The sequence below is a fragment of the Gossypium hirsutum genome, chromosome A02 (assembly GCF_007990345.1).
Source record: "Gossypium hirsutum isolate 1008001.06 chromosome A02, Gossypium_hirsutum_v2.1, whole genome shotgun sequence".
Lineage (NCBI taxonomy): Eukaryota > Viridiplantae > Streptophyta > Magnoliopsida > Malvales > Malvaceae > Gossypium > Gossypium hirsutum.
In genome coordinates, this window is record NC_053425.1 from 57,089,108 (window position 1) to 57,105,797 (window position 16,690).

The 16,690-nt window shown below is 35.8% G+C and overlaps 1 non-coding gene across 1 annotated transcript; it reads left to right on the forward strand.

Moving 5' to 3' along the window:
• The first annotated feature begins 7,192 nt into the window (after positions 1–7,192).
• LOC121216821 (small nucleolar RNA R71) lies at positions 7,193–7,299 on the forward strand. Its single transcript, XR_005913031.1, has one exon. It is a non-coding gene; the product is annotated as a small nucleolar RNA R71 (small nucleolar RNA).
• Positions 7,300–16,690: the final 9,391 nt, after the last annotated feature.

Below are 16,690 nucleotides of genomic sequence, written 5' to 3' on the forward strand. Positions count from 1 at the left end.
ACTAAAAGTACTAGTATTGACCTTGTTTTTATTATCTAGCCTAAAAATAATGGGATTTGCTTTATCTAAACTAATTAACAAAACTAAGAATGCACAGGAAGTAAATTGGGGAAGTACTTTTGGGAAAACTGATTAATTTAGACAATACCCAAAGAAGAATCCACCTAGACTTCACTTGTTATTTGACTCTGAACTAAGCGATTTATTCACTTGACTCGATCCATAGAAATCCCTAATTTATATTATTATCTCTCTCGAGACTAACAACGTCTAACCCTAGGTTGATTAATTGAAATCTCTTTCTAATTAAAACCCCTAGTGTTGCATTTACTCGATCTATGGATTCCCTTATTAGGTTTGACCCTAATTCGGCAGATTTATGTCGCCCTATGTCTAGGGGTGCAATCAACTCCACTTAATTATGCTAGATCTACTCTTAGACAGGGACTTTTGCTCCTCTGAATAAGCACATAAATACTTGAATCAGTATCCTGGAATATTAAAACAAGAATTAAGAACCCATAATGAAGAAAAAATCAAGTATTTATCATATAATTCAGAAAATAGTAACAAGATCTGTCTTAGGTTTCATCCCCCTTAGGTATTTAGGGGATTTAGTTCATATGTGTAAAAGAAAACATCTCAGAAGAATAATAATAACAAAACATAAAGAAACCCTAAAAACCCTGAAGGAAATTGAAGGGAGATCTTCAGTCTTGAAGGAGAATCCGACTTTTGAGATGGATCAATTACATCCCTAATTAGATGATCCTAGAATTGAGCTTTTCTTCATGGATAACATCGTCTTAATCCAAGCATTACATAATTTCATCATATGCTAGACGAAAAATCTCAATTGCAGCACTTCGTTTTTTTTTAAGAACATAGAACTTTGCTAACTATCAAAAATAAAACATAGCTAAGCAATTTATTCAAATCAAATCTCGACAAAAATAAGGATCAAATTAATTGAGGGGATTTCAGCAATAATGGGTTATGGATTAATATTAAGGGTAAATCAATGAATGGCTTGTTAGGCTCAAGGGGTTCACTAAGGGTTAATTATAAAGGTAGACTTTTATGGAGTGAGTGGGTTAAACCTAAGTGCCTTTATCATCTCGACATATCAAATCAATGGTGTGGTCTTGACATGCATAATCAAAGCAAGTTCTAGAATAACAAATCAATATTGACGCACTTATAGCAACAATAAAAGTGAGCATGAAAGAAATAATATATGCTCTAAAGGCTCAAGACCTCACAAAAATTGTAGCTTTTTGATGTTAACCCTGTGAATTTCAACTTCAAGAGAATACCTAAACTTGGGGAAATAACATAAAAATTTTAAATTCTCAAAAATCAACTTATTATGCTTGATTCTCTAATTTCTTAAAGTTTAAAAAATCAATGCCTAAATGCCTATGTTTTAATTTAAGACATATCAATAAAAATCATAAATTAATTAGAATTTCATTCTAATAGTGATATGAGTGAGTCACGTGAGAATAAGACAAAATTCAGGGATTTTTTTATAATGATATAAATGACCCCCCACACTTAAGATGGACATTTTCCTCAATGTACAAAGATAGATTTACTGAAAAATATAGATCTAAGATCATAAGATAGGGGGAGAAGTGAAACTTCCTGAATGTTAAATGGAATCCTTGAATTAGAGTCATGAAAAGTAATTGGCTAAGGCAATAGTGAGATTTGGAGGAGGATGCTCCGGTGGTGGTAGAGGTTGTTAGTCAAAAAGTTCTGTGCAAAACGAATATTATAACTAGTGATAGCTATGGTCGTGGTCGAGCAAGGCATGACAGTCGTGGAGGACCTTTTCCAGTGGAGTTGCAAATTCCTAAGTAATAACTGCGATAACTCTTAGCGAAATGGCCAAAAATATAAATTGCTTAATATAAATTGTAAAACCTAAAGATGAAGTAAGAATAGTATTAAAGAGAAATAGGATAAAAAGTAAGTTAAAAAGATAAATAAAGATAAAAATAAAAATAAATAAAAGATGAATAGTAGGGGTTTATATAGATATTGGGGCACACGACCGTAGGGCACGCCTGTGTGCCCTTGTTTCAGCCCATGTGTTTTGTGGCTTTCAAATTTGGGTGCGTTGGTGCACACGGCCCTGTTGCACGACCGTGTCATTTTGACAGTTTCGACCATGAGTGGTGGGCACAGGCGTGTCGCAAGCTCGTGTTAATTTGGTAGGATTGTCCACGGCCGTGTCGCACGGTCGTGGCAACGTACCGAATCCCGTGTTTTAGGAAAAATTTTGCTCTGTTTTCACACGGCTTTATCGCACGGCCATGCCGCCTCCCGTGGTATAAGCATGGCCTAAGGCTCGCCCATGTGTCTGGCCGTGTGGATTTGGAAAACCTGCGTTCAATGACTCAGTTACTGATTTAGATGTTAAAAACTAAAATTTAAAGAAATCAACATCGTTAGTGCTCGGGTTGCCTCTCGAGAAGTTTTTATTTAGAGTTTAAACTTGACTCTACCTTGTGGGTATGTTTAGGTAAGTTCGTGGAGCCGCAGCTCCTCTTTATTGTCTTTAAAATTCTCACCATTATAAAGTTTGAGACGATGTCTATTTATCTTGAAAGTGCCTTGTGATGGATGACTTACCACTACTGTGCCATATGGAAACACGATTTGGACTATGAAAGGACCTGACCATCGTGATTTAAGCTTTCTAGGAAACAATTTAAGCCTCGAGTTATATAACAGGCAAGATCTCCAACTTGAAATTGCTTACGTTGCCTCAAACGAGCGTTGTGGCCATGCTTCATTGCTTCCTTGTATAGGTGTGAATTTTCATATGCATTGGTTCACCACTCATCTAACTCGTTCAACTGCATCAACCTGTTTTCACCTGCAAGTTTGGGATCAAGCTTTAGAAATTTTATAGCCCAGAATGCCTTGTGTTCTAAATTTAACGGTAGATGATAACTTTTTCCGTAAACAAGTCTATAAAGGGATGTTCCTATGGGGATCTTAAAAGCAGTTCTATAAGCCCATAAAGCATCATCTACTTTCATCACCCAATCCTTCTTGTTTGATTCTACTGTCTTTTCAATGATACGTTGGAGCTCTAGGTTTACTACTTTGACTTGTTCACTAGTTTGAGGATGATAAGAGGTAGCTGTTCTGTGGTGAACTCCGTATTTCTTAAGGGTCTTATCAAATTAGGTGTTACAAAAATGAGTACCCTTATCACTGATAATTGCTCTAGGTGTTCCAAATTGAGAGAAGAGTTTCTTAAGGAATCTTACTACCACTCTAGCATCATTAGTAGGTAAAGCTTGGGCTTCCACCCATTTAGACGTATAATCAACGGCTACTAATATGTATTTATTCCTAAATGAGCTGGGGAATGGACCCATGAAATCAATACCCCATATATCAAATATTTCACATGAGAGTATGTATGTTTGGGCCATTTCGTCACGTTTAGAGATATTACCTGTTAGTTGGCATTTATCGCAAGTAGCAACATACCTGTTGTCGTCCTTGAAAAGTGTAGGCCAATAAAAACCTGATTTGAGTATTTTATGTGCGGTCCTATTTCCATTGTAATGTCCTCCAGTTGGTCCTGAGTGGAAATGTTCCAAGATATTCAATGCTTCTGACCTTGTAACGCATCTCCTAATGACTTGATCTGCACATATACGGAAAAGGAAAGCGTCTTCCCAAAAGTAATTTTTTACATCAGTAAAGAATCACTTCTTTTACTGATGTGTCAACCCTTTTGGGATAATGTTAGTGGCTAAAAAAATCGCAATGTCTGCAAACCAAGGTACCTTAGAATTAGATATAAAAAAAATTGTTCTTCAGGAAATGAATCATTTATTTCAACTTCATCTGGCTCTTTGGTACTTGAATTTTCAAGCCTGGAAAGATGACCAGTCACGAGATTTTTAGCTCCTTTCTTATCCTGAATCTCCAAGTCAAATTCCTACAATAACAGAATCTATCGAATAAGTCGAGGTCAGTCTTAGTTAAAAGGTAGCGAAGAGTAGAATGGTCAGTATAAACAACAACTCTAGACAATATTAGATATGGCCTAAATTTATCGAATGCAAAAACCACAGCTAGCAGCTCTTTCTCCGTGGTGGTGTAGTTTTATTGTGTGGCTGTCAAAGTTTTTCTAGCATAATAGATAGGTTGAAAATGCTTGTCTCTTCGCTATCCCAAAACTGTACCTACTGCAAAATCACTCGCATCGCACATTAGCTCAAAAGGTAAATTTTAATCAGGTGCGATTATAATTGGATCATTAATCAATTTATCCTTTAAAGTATTAAATGCCTCTAAACATTCCTGATCGAAATTAAAAGGCACATCTTTTTCTAGTAATTTAGTCAAAGGCTTAGTTATTTTAGAAAATTCTTTAATAAATCTTCTATAAAACCCAGCATGTCCTAAAGAGCTTATAATAGCCTTAACCGAACTAAGGGGAGGTAGTTTTTCAGTGGTTTCAATTTTAGATTTATCAAACTCAATCTCTTTACTAGAAATTTTATGACCTAACACAATACCTTTTTGAACCATAAAGTGACATTTTTCCCAGTTAAGTTAAAGGTTCATTTCCTCACATCTTATTAAAACTCGTTTCAAATTTTTAAGGCAAAGATGGAAAGAGTTATCGAATACTGAGAAATCATCCATAAATACCTCCATGATGTCTTCTACGAGTTCGTCAAAAATGGCCATCATGCAGCTCTGAAAAGTAGCAGGAGCATTACATAATCCAAAAAGCATTCTACGATAAGAAAACATACCGTACGGACATGTGAATGTCGTCTTTTCTTGATTTTCAGGAGCTATTGGGATTTGAAAATACCCAGAGAGTCCGTCTAAGAAGCAGTAGTACATGTGCCTGGATAATCTTTCCAACATTTGGTCAATGAATGGAAAGGGGAAGTGATCTTTTCTCAGGGTGTCATTCAGCTTCCCATAGTCAATACAAACTCTCCAACCTGTAACTGCCCTTGTTGGGATTAATTCATTCTTTTCATTGGCTACAACAGTCATGCCTCCTTTCTTAGGAACAACTTGCACTGGACTTACCCAAGAACTGTCAGAAATAGGATAAATTATTCCAGCATCTAGGAGTTTAATTACCTCAGCTTTAACAACTTCTTTCATGTTGGGGTTCAGTCGTCTTTGAGCTTGCACACATGGCTTATAATCATCTTCCATTAAAATTTTGTGGGAGCAAAAAGAAGGGATGATCCCTTTAATGTCAGTAATTTTGCAAGCTATGACTCTTTTATGTTCTCTTAATACTTGGAGCAATTCCTCTTTCTCCTTGGGTTGCAAATTAGAAGCAATAATCACTGGTAATGTAGATTTTTTTCAAGGGAATGCCTATTCTAAGTGATTTGGCAATTGTTTAAGTTCCAATTTGGGAGGTTCTTCAATAGAGGGTTTTTGCTTAAGTTTATTATTTACCTTAATACCCTCATATTCTGCTTGTCTTGGAGTGGATTCATTGGAATTTAGTTTAGCTTTTATCTTACCTATCTCAGAATCATCATCATCTACCTCCTCTCCTTGGGCAAGACTCAGTTCCAACGTGTCCTTATGTACGATTTCCTGAAAAGAATCTTGAGTAGCATGATCGATAAAGTCAATAAAATAACATGAGTCATCCTGTTCCCTAGAAAATCTCATGGCATCATAAATTTTAAAAATAATCTCTTCATCACCTACTCTAAGTACCAATTTACCATCACCCACATCAATAACAGCCCTAGCAGTGGCTAAAAATGGACGACCTAAGATTAAGGGCACTTCAACATCTTCATCCATGTCAAGCATAATGAAATTAACAGGGAATATAAATTTATCTACTTTTACAAGTACATCCTCTATAATAACCCTAGGATATTTAACAGATCTATCAGCTAGTTGAATACTTATCCTAGTGGGTTTAGGTTCCCCAAGAACAAGTTGTTTAAACATTTTATATGGCATCAAATTAATGCTAGCGCTGAAATCAGCTAGTGCCTTATCAACATTCAAACTACCAACTAAGTAGGGAATAGTAAAACTTCCTGGATCTTTCAGTTTGGTTGGCAGTTTATTTTGGAGTATGGCCGAGCACTCCTCATTAAGTTCCAATGTAGATAGGTCTTCAAATTTCCTTTTGTTTGTTAGAAGCTCTTTTAAAAATTTTGCATATTTAGGCACCTGCGATATAGCTTCAACAAATGGTAAGTTAATATGCAGTTGTTTAAAAAGTTCAAGAAGTTTTCCGAATTGTGCATCCATGTAGTCTTTCTTCAACTTTGCTGGATATGGGATTGGTGGTTTATATTCCTTTGGCATTGGATTGTCATTATTTTTGGGTTTTACTTCTTCTCCTTCGTTTTTGTCAGCTACTTGTGGTGGCTTCTTTTCAGATTTAGCTAACACTTTCCCACTCCTTAGTGTAACTGCTTTCACATGCTCTTTTGGATTGGGTTCGATGTTACTAGGTAGACTTCCTGGTGGTATTTCTGAAATCAATTTAGCAAGCTGGCCTATCTGAGTTTCGAGCCCTTGGATCGACACTTGTTGATTCTTAAGTGCTATTTTGGTATTATGAAAATGAGTTTCTAACACCGAGATGAATTTATTTAGCATCTCTTCAAGGGTCGACTTCTTTTCCTACTGGTAAGGTGGTTGTTGAAAACCTGGGGGTTGTTGTGGCCTTTGATTTCCTTGGCCACCCCACGAGAAGTTGGGATGGTTCCTCCAACCTACATTATAAGTGTTACTGTACAAGTTATTTTGAGGTCTAGAATTATTGTTACCCATATATTGAACTTGTTCCTTCTCGGTGCCAGGGTTGAAGGGCGGAAAATCTGGGTTGCGCATTCCTCCATTTGAATCACACCTCATCACTGGATGTACTTGAGTAGAACCATATAAACCATCGGTCTTTTTATTTAAAAGTTCTACCTGTTTTAACAGCACAGTGACTGTGTCGAGGTTGAAAACACCAGCTGCTTTTGTTGGCTTTGTTCTCATGACTTGCCATTGATAGTTATTCAGTAACATCTCTTCAATAAATTCATAAGCCTATTCAGGTTTTCTGTTGTTTAAAGTTCCACCGGCGGCTACATCGATGAGTTGTCTTGTTGAGGGGTTCACACCATTGTAAAAAGTCTGAACCTGCAGCCATAGAGGTAACCCATGGTGAGGGTACCTTCTTAATAGGTCCTTGTATCTCTCCCATGCATCATAGAGTGTTTCTAAATTCATCTGCACAAAAGAAGAAATATCATTCCTTAATTTAGTCATTTTAGCTGGCGGAAAGTATTTAAGCAAAAATTTTTTGATCATTTGTTCCCAAGTGGTGATCGATCCTCGTGGTAACGAGTTCAACCACTGTTTAGACTTATTCCTCAATGAAAAGGGAAATAAAGGAAGGCGAATGGCATCGTCAGAAATGCCATTGATCTTAAAGGTGTCACAGAATTCCAGAAAATTTTCCAAATGAGTGTTTGGATCCTCGTCCTGCAAACCATCAAACTGAACAAACTGTTGTATCATTTGAACCGTGTTAGGTTTCAGTTCAAAATTATTTGCAGCAATAGCAGGTCTAACTATACTGGATTCACCTCCTGTTAAAATAGGTTTAGCATAATCATACATAGTACGAGGAGCAGGATCCTGATTTACTGGGTTCGCAACAGCCGTAAGAGGTAGCAGATTATTATGATTATCAGTCATTTCCTCGGTTGTGGTTTGAATATCGTTCTCTTGCCCTTCTTCTATGTATTGTAGACTTTGCCTTATCTCTCTTCGGTTTCTGCGAGCTGTGCTTTCGATCTCACTATCAAAAACTAGAGGTCCTAACGGGTTTCTTCTAGTCATAAACTATAAAAACCTACCAGAAGCAAAAGAAAATTTAATAATTTAAGCAAAAAAAATTTAAATTGCAATAAAAATAAATGGCTAAAGTAATAAAAATTAAGCGTTCCTATATCTTAGTTCCCCGGCAACAGTGCCAAAAACTTGATGTGCGTGATAAGTTTTATATTTATGATTGATCATACTTGAAAACTAACTATTATCACGATAAAGGCAAGAACACCTATCGAACAGTAGTATAGCTTATAGCAAGACTGGAATGTCGAACCCATAAGAACTAAAAGTACTAGTATTGACCTTCTTTTTATTATCTAGCCTAAAAATAATGGGATTTGCTTTATCTAGACTAATTAACTAAACTAAGAATGCACAAGAAGTAAATTGGGGAAATACTTTTGGGAAAACTAATTGATTTAGACAATACTTAAGGAAGAATCCTCCTAGACTTCACTTGTTATTTGAATCTGAACTAGACGATTTATTCACTTGACTCGATCCATAGAAATCTCTAATTTATATTATTATCTCTCTCGAGACTAACAACGTCTAACCCTAGGTTGATTAATTGAAATCTCTTTCTAATTAAAACCCCTAGTGTTGCATTTACTCGATCTATGGATTCCCTTATTAGGTTTGACCCTAATCCGACAGATTTATGTCGCCCTATGTCTAGGGGTGCAATCAACTCCACTTAATTATGCTAGATCTACTCTTAGACAGGGACTTTTGCTCCTCTAAATAAGCACATAAATACTTGAATCAGTATCCTGGAATATTAAAACAAGAATTAAGAACACATAATTAAGAAAAAATCAAGTATTTATCATATAATTTAGAAAATAGTAACAAGATCCGTCTTAGGTTTCATCCCCCTTAGGTATTAAGGGGATTTAGTTCATATGTGTAAAAGAAAACATCTCAGAAGAATAATAATAAAAAAACATAAAGAAACCTTAAAAACCCCTGAAGGAAATTGAAGGGAGATCTTCAGTCTTGAAGGAGAATCTGGCTTTTGAGATGGATCAATCGGCTTCTTCGAGTAATTCCTTACCTCCCACTCTGTCCACCCTTTTAATCCTCCTCTAGGGTATTTATATAGGCTTTAGAATGCCGAAGAATCCTCTAAAGTGGCCTTTTCCGAGTAGAACTAGACTTGGGCTCGATAGGGACGCGCCCGTGTGGGGTGGCTTGGGCTATGTTAGAGTCTGCTAAATAGACACGGGCGTGTGGTCTACCCGTTTGAGGAAGTCCAGGCTGTGTTGATTTCCCACGTTGACCCATTTTCCCTATTTTTTGGTCCGTTTCTTTAATTGTAACATGTCTGACCATGTACGTACGGCCGCATTATCCTCAACTTTATCAAGAAATTCATTCTCTATACTAGGTCTTCTAACTTAGTAACCAAACACAAATCGACACCTTTTTAAATATGCAATGTCATGCAGTCAAAGCCAAAATAAAACACACAAGTCTGTATCAAATAATAAAATTCAAAGCAAACAGAAAATAATCAAACACCTATCTGAATAATTGCTAAAATTTAGCATAACTCTACCTATATGAGGTATGGTTCTAAAGAAAAGGGTACCTGAACTAGCAGGTTCCTCAATCCTCACCAATTATAGGCTCATATGGATCGAGTTTAGTTCAGGGGAATACATTTTCCTATGACCATGCGGAGATGAAAATCTCACGAAGACATAGGTATAGATGTATCCTGGAAGCAATCAACTAGCTCATGCGGAGGTGAAAACCTCACAAAGGCATAGCTTCTCACTCCCACTTAAAGGTGTAATGCCAACGGTCATGCAAAGCAATGCAATAAAATTCTACAAGACTCAAACTACAACAATCATACAAACAAATGCAACAAAAGATCATGATTTTCAAATCAAATTTTCAATTTTTGACAAAAGGATAGAAAGTAATCAGTTTTATGGCTTGACTCTCTTATTGTCCCCATTGGAGTCGCCAAGCTGTCGAAACCACTTTTTATTTTAAAAAATGCAGGGATCGACTTTAAAAATGAAACATAGAGTCACCACCAATCTTTTTTTCAAGGTGTGATTGGGTCACCTTAAGATTGATCATTTTAATAAAGCATTTCGATTTATTAAAACAATGACTTTGGTCTACGAAATTTGAGAAAGCGGGTTTAGGAGTCGGTTAGCTACAAGGAAGAATTAGCACCTTCATTATGCCCAGAATTGGTATTTAATTGATCAAATAATGTCCTTATGTCTAAAATTTAAAAAGATTTTGAAATACAGTTTCTTTGTAAACATTTGAAGAACTTGAATTGGATGTTAAAATTTTCTTAGGACGTGACCTTTTAAAATGAACCACAAATGCTAGGGTTTGAAATAATTTACATGTATAAAAAAAACTAATATAAAATCATAATCTTATAATTAAAAAACAAAGTAAAATTATCAAAGCAATTCAAAATGCATGTAAAAATAATTTTGAAAAATGAATGGCCAATAAATTAAAAGAATGATGAATTATACAAATTAAAACGAGAAAAAGAACTTAATTGAAATAAAATCAAGCTAAAAAGGGCAGTTAACAAATAAAATAAACTGTTGAAATCGAATAGGGACTAAAGTGCAGTGCGCGCGAATGTGAGAAGACTGAAAATGCAAATAATCCAAATCCCCGAAACACAACGTTTTGGTGCGGGATAAATTGAAAAGACACGCAAATTCTAGGAAAATTTTAAAACAAAATAAAATGTAAATAAGGATCAATTAAAAGTCTGCGCGAAGGCGAATAACTAGCCGCACAAATTAACCATTTGTAGCGCCAAGGCGCAGATCCGGCTTATGGATCGGGTTTGCGTGCGGATCTCCCCCCTTTTACACAGCACTGTTTCAAATCTTACCCTTAAATCTTCATTCTCATTTATTTTTCTTTTAGAACACATCAAATATTTTTGACAAAAAAACAAAGTCATCAACCCATTATGCTAGGGTTTCATTTAGCATACAACTGCCAAACCACTATCATATTTGGTGGCCGATGGTGCGCAAATAGTAACCCGATCTTGCCAACAGAGGAGCCCCGACTATGCCCAAGGGAAATTGGTAAGTATATTCTTTTCCCTTCTCTACTTTATATTTAAAAAAATCTTCAAATCTCATGCTATTTTTTCAAAAAAAAAAAAAACAAAGCGAGATTCATAGAACGAAGAAGATTTCAACATTGTTCGACCCCTCGCCTAGACCTCCATGTTTTCGAGGTGTTTGGGCTCTCATCGGTGTCGACTCATGTGTCATTTTCTCATATTAAAAAATCCAAACAAACAAAAAGAGAAGAAATAAATCGAAAAGAAAAGAAACAAAACTTGAGATCACCTTTAAAAAACTATTCTCTGGTTGCTTTTTTAATTTTTTCTTTGTATGCGTAAGTATTTACAGTACAAACGGTGGCTTTTTATAGTCGAAAAATAAGAATTAAAACTACAAAAATTGATTTTCTTTTCTTTTTTTGCTATTTTTCTACTGTATTTGGTGTTGTTACATTCTGTTATTTTTTTCTTCTCACAGGTTCGACTGTACAGAGAGGTGGACGTGGCAATGGCGCTGGAAACCCTTGCTGAGCAGGCTACGGTGTTGGCCCTAGGGTTTTAGTCCCTGAAACCAAAACTTGGGCCACTTGAGTCGGGTTTCAATTGGGTTTCAGGATAGGTTAATTGGGTTAAAGATTTGTATTTGAGCTAGGATTTGTCCTTGGTTTTATTTGGGCTTCAATTAATGCTTTGGGTCATTGTATTTATAAACTGTGGAAATTTATAAACTAGATTTTATTTTTTTATTTGGTTTATTTATTTGTTTGTAAATAAATTTAAAGGCCCAGGTGAAATGGGCCTTCTATAGCTGCCCCTCTTTGCTCATTGTCGTGTAACGGGAATAGAGCAAAGATTTTACAAGGTCCGATTTTGCCCAGTTTTGCTAAATCTTGACTTTTTGACATTTCTTTTCCTCAAGTAGCACCACTGCATCTGCTCTACTGCAACTTTAGGGGAATAAGGCTGGTGGCTAAAATCTACTCCTTTGCTACCTTAGGGAGATAAGATTTGCCATCTTTAATCTGCTCTGCTACCACTTAGGAAGATAAGATCTATGATTTTTCAGTCTGTTCTGTTGTAACTTCAGGGAGATAAGACTTACTTTAATCTGCTCCACTGCCACTTTAGGGAGATAAGACTTGCTTTGATCTGCTCCATTGCAACCTCAAGGAGATAAGATCTACCATATTCAGTCTGCTTCCTTGCTACCTCAGGAAGATAAGACTACAATCTTTAACCTACTCTCTTGTTACCTTAGAGAGATAAGGTTGGGGGCTAAAATTTGCTCCCCTGCTACCTCGGGAAGATAAAATTTGCCATCTTTGATCCGCTCCACTACTACTTAGGGAGATAGGATCTACAGTCCTCAGTCTGCTTCCTTGCTACCTCAGGAAGATAAGACTTAAATCTTCAACCGGCTCTCTTGCTATCTTAGAGAGATAAGGCTGGTGGCTAAAATCTACTCCCCTACTATCTCGGGAAGATAAGATTCGCCATCTGTGATCTGCTCCACTACTGCTTAAGGAGATAGGATCTTCAATCTTCAATCTACTTCTCTACAACTTCAAGGAGATAAGACTTGCTTTGATTTGCTCCGCTGCAACTTCAGAGAGATAATATCTGACTTCATTGATGTTACTACACCGTCCTCTGGGACATGTTCTGTACAATCAGTTTCATGCACCTATGCTTATGCCAAATAATTAGGATGCTATGGTCAAAATGAATCAAACGCTCCTAACTAGATTTGTTATGAATGATATATTAATGCAGAAATAAGAATGATCTTTTTTTAAAATGCTTTAAAACATCATTACTCATTGTTCATCAGGATGTTGTCACTGATGCATTACGCTGCCATCTCGCTCAGCCGGTATTTTGATAGAGTACCCAAAGAAACAATCATATTCTACTCAACAAGCTTGTCCCACTGTAATTTCAAGGTCCCTTCCACTATTCTTTTTGGAACAAAAAGTTTATACCTCCCATTACAACTCATGGGTGTAAGATTTAAATTCTTCCATCAATTCGGTTTGTTACCATTCCTCGGGTATCATAACCAGATGTGTATGCCAAGTATCATTTTCCTTTTCTAGAAAATGATCCCCTTTTACACTGATCACGTTTTTGTCGAAATTGTATCACCGACGCCATATCTTGTCCTTTTGTTCAACCATCATTTTGGACAAAGATCCAAGGAGGAAGTTCTCAACTTAAACCTCACCTACTTAGATATTTCCTTAAGCTTGGTGAGTTCTAAACAATAGTCCTGTTTCAGGTTCTTATATTCTCTAAAAGCTTCTAGAGTAATATACGAAACTTCTATTGTAAACATGTTATTAATTCATTAACCATTATCGAATGCAACATGTTTGCAACAGATCAAGCAATGGCTAGGAATATAATTGATTTAGAGCATAACTCGAATTGAATAAATTATCAAAGATAAAAATGGGAATCGATTGGGAATGCATATCTTGAGAAAGGAAAAATAATCAATTTATTATGAACAAATGAAGACTAGGTACCCCTGATATCGCAACCTGAGTTTCTTTGTACGAACTTCTTGAAGACTAATTGAAAATTGACATGTGTTTAGGAGATCAGTACTTTGTCAATGCCCCAAGATGCAGCATACCCCTTTTCTTTATTAATTCAGGTATAGCAAGATCATCGCATTCCTCCTCTTGGATCAAAATTTGAATTGTTCTTTTCGGGTTTTCAACTCAAATCCCTTTTGGTCTCAAGGCGCCCTTTGTGGGTTTTCACCTTGGCCTCTCCTTTTTATCTTTTTATTTTTTATTAAGTCTCAAAGCGCCCTTTGCGGGTTTTCACTTTGGCCTCTTTCCCTCTTCAAGTATAGTACTTATTGACTACATCCGAATTTAAAGTATTAGGCAAGTTTTTCTCATCCATTTCTGCCAGAATCAATGCTCCTCCGGAGAAAGCTTTCCTCACCATGTAAAGTCCCCTCCCAATTTGGTATCCATTTCCCTCTAAAATCCTTTTGTATAGGAAGGATCTTTTTTAGAACCAGATCTCCCTCATGAAATTCTCTTGGGCGAACCTTTTTGTCATAAGCCTGCATCATTCGTTTTTGATACATCTGACCATGCTGGATAGTCCTTAGGCTCTTTTCTCAATTAAGCTCAACTGATCATATCGAGACTGTATCCATTCTGCTTCCTCTAGCCTTAGTTCTAACAAAACTCGGAAGGAAGGTATCTCTACTTCGATGGGTAAAACTGCCTCCATTCCATAGACCAAAGGTGTTGCCCCAATAGAAGTTCTGAAAGATATTCGGTAAGCATAGAGACCGAATGGTACTTCTCATGCCAATCTTTATAAGTTTCGGTCATTTTCCCATAATCTTCTTGATATTTTTATTGGCTGCCTCCACTGCCCCATTCATTTTTGGGCGATACGGGGACAATTTTTAAACTATATTTTATTTTTTTATTTGGTTTATTTATTTTTTTGTAAATAAATTTAAAGGCCCGGGCGAAATAGACAATTTGGATTGGCTACATTAATCTATGTGTTTGAGTTGAGGGTGACTTAATATCGACATTGGTTGAGCAGTGGCACCCAGAGATGCACACCTTTCATTTTTCGTGTGGGGAATGTACCATCACATTAGAGGATGTCGTACCGCAATTAGAGATCCTCATGGATGGTGATGCAAAAAACCTGTTCAAGCAAAGTACCAGAACCTATGACACTTTTCTATTACTTGCTTGGACGCTCTTCCAATGATGATGGAGCTAAATTCACGGATTTAAAATTTTCATGGTTGAAGGTGAATTTTGAAGAATTATCAAGTAATGCGACTAAGAGGGAGAAGATGTGCATTGCTCAAGCATATATACTGCACCTTATAAGGGGTACTTATGTTGGACGCCGGTAATAATAAAGTCCATTTGATATACCTGCTTCTATTATCTGATTTGTAAGGTGCCTATTCTTACATTTGGGGATCAATACTACTAGCAACGTTGTATCGTGAGCTTTTTCGGGTGAAAAAGCACAAAACACGAGATGTAGGTGGGTTTTTTCTACAATCCTCGGTGCTATATATGATTCCATTTCTGGCATCAGTGGGTCACCAAGCACATGTGTTCCCACTTGTGAACAGGTAAAAGAAATTGAAGCTTGGATCAAACTTGTGCAGTGATTTGCTTAAAGTTCTCAAGAGGAATCAAATTTAGTTTCTCTTTTGACTTAAGATGCTAAAATTTACCTAAATGCTAAAGGTCTAGGGAATACTATATTATCAAATAAAGAAGCACCTAGCCAAGACAAGGCAAAAGTAATGATTTTCATCTGTCATCATCTACATGAAGGACTAAAAGTGGAATATCTCACTGTAAAAGACCCTCTTGAGTTGTAGAAAAATTTGAAAGAATGATTTAACCATTAGAAAATGATGATCCTCTCTAAATCTTATTATGATTGGATGCACTTACGGTTTCAAAATTTTAAGACTGTAAGTGAATAAAATTCAAAACTTTTCAAAATTAATTCTCAATTGAAATTATGTATAGAGAACATAACTGATGCAGACTTGTTAGAGAAAACTTTTTCAACCTTTCATGCTACTAATGTGCTCCTACAACAACAATACCATGAAAAAGGTTTTAAAAAATATACTGAATTGATTCATGTCTTTTAGTGGCTGAACAAAATAATAAGTTGTTGATGAAAAACCATGGAATTCGTCCCACTAGTACTGCACCACTCCATGAAGTAAGTGTTGCAGTACACAATAAATATGGAAATGAAAAAAATAGAGGTCGCGATAGTGGTCGTGGTCGTGTACGTAGTAGGGGACATGGTCAGGATGTACTAGTAACCTTTACCATGGTGTTCATAATAGTGGTAATTCTAACCACTAGAAAAAGAATAGCAACGAAGGACAAGAAAGAGGTGGTCAAAATAATCCTTCAAAGATTATTGAGAATTTATGTTATCAATGTGGTATGGAGGGGCATTAAGCACGTACCTATCGTAAGTCTGAACATGTAGTGAAATTTTATTAAGCATCCATCAAAGGGAAGAAAAATAATATTGAGACAACTTTTATATCACAAAATGATGAAATGGAGGCAAAAGATGAGGGTGATGTAATTCATGGCCTTAATGACACAACTCACATTGATGTGGCAGATTTCTTTGAGAATTATTAGAAAAGTTGGTCTTATTTTAGCATTTTATGTAGCTTTTAAGTATGCTTTGTTTTCTTGCATAAAGAATAAGTTGGTGTTATTTTGACAATTTTTTTGTTATTTTAAGTACGTTTGTTTTCTTGCAAGTTATACATATTTAATAAACATTTGTAACATTTCTAATGTTATATTTTATTTATTTTTATGAAGAATATGAATGATCAACAAGAATTTGTTGGATCCAAACTCAATTGAGACATGTGTCTTGCAATAGTACTACAACATATACGATACTCAAAGATAAAGAAAAATATTTTTCTCATTTAACAATAAAAGATGCTCATATTAATACAATATCGGATAGTTCAAAACTTATTAAAGGCTTTGGAAGAGCTATTATATTATTACCTAAAGGTACAAAAGTTATCATTGATGATACTTTATTTTTATTAAGTCTCAAAGAAATTTATTGAGTTCTAAATATATTCGTATTAATGAATATCATATAAGGCTATGAATGAGAAAAATATTGAATATCTATATATTAAAAATGTTGAATGTGGAAATAAATATGTTT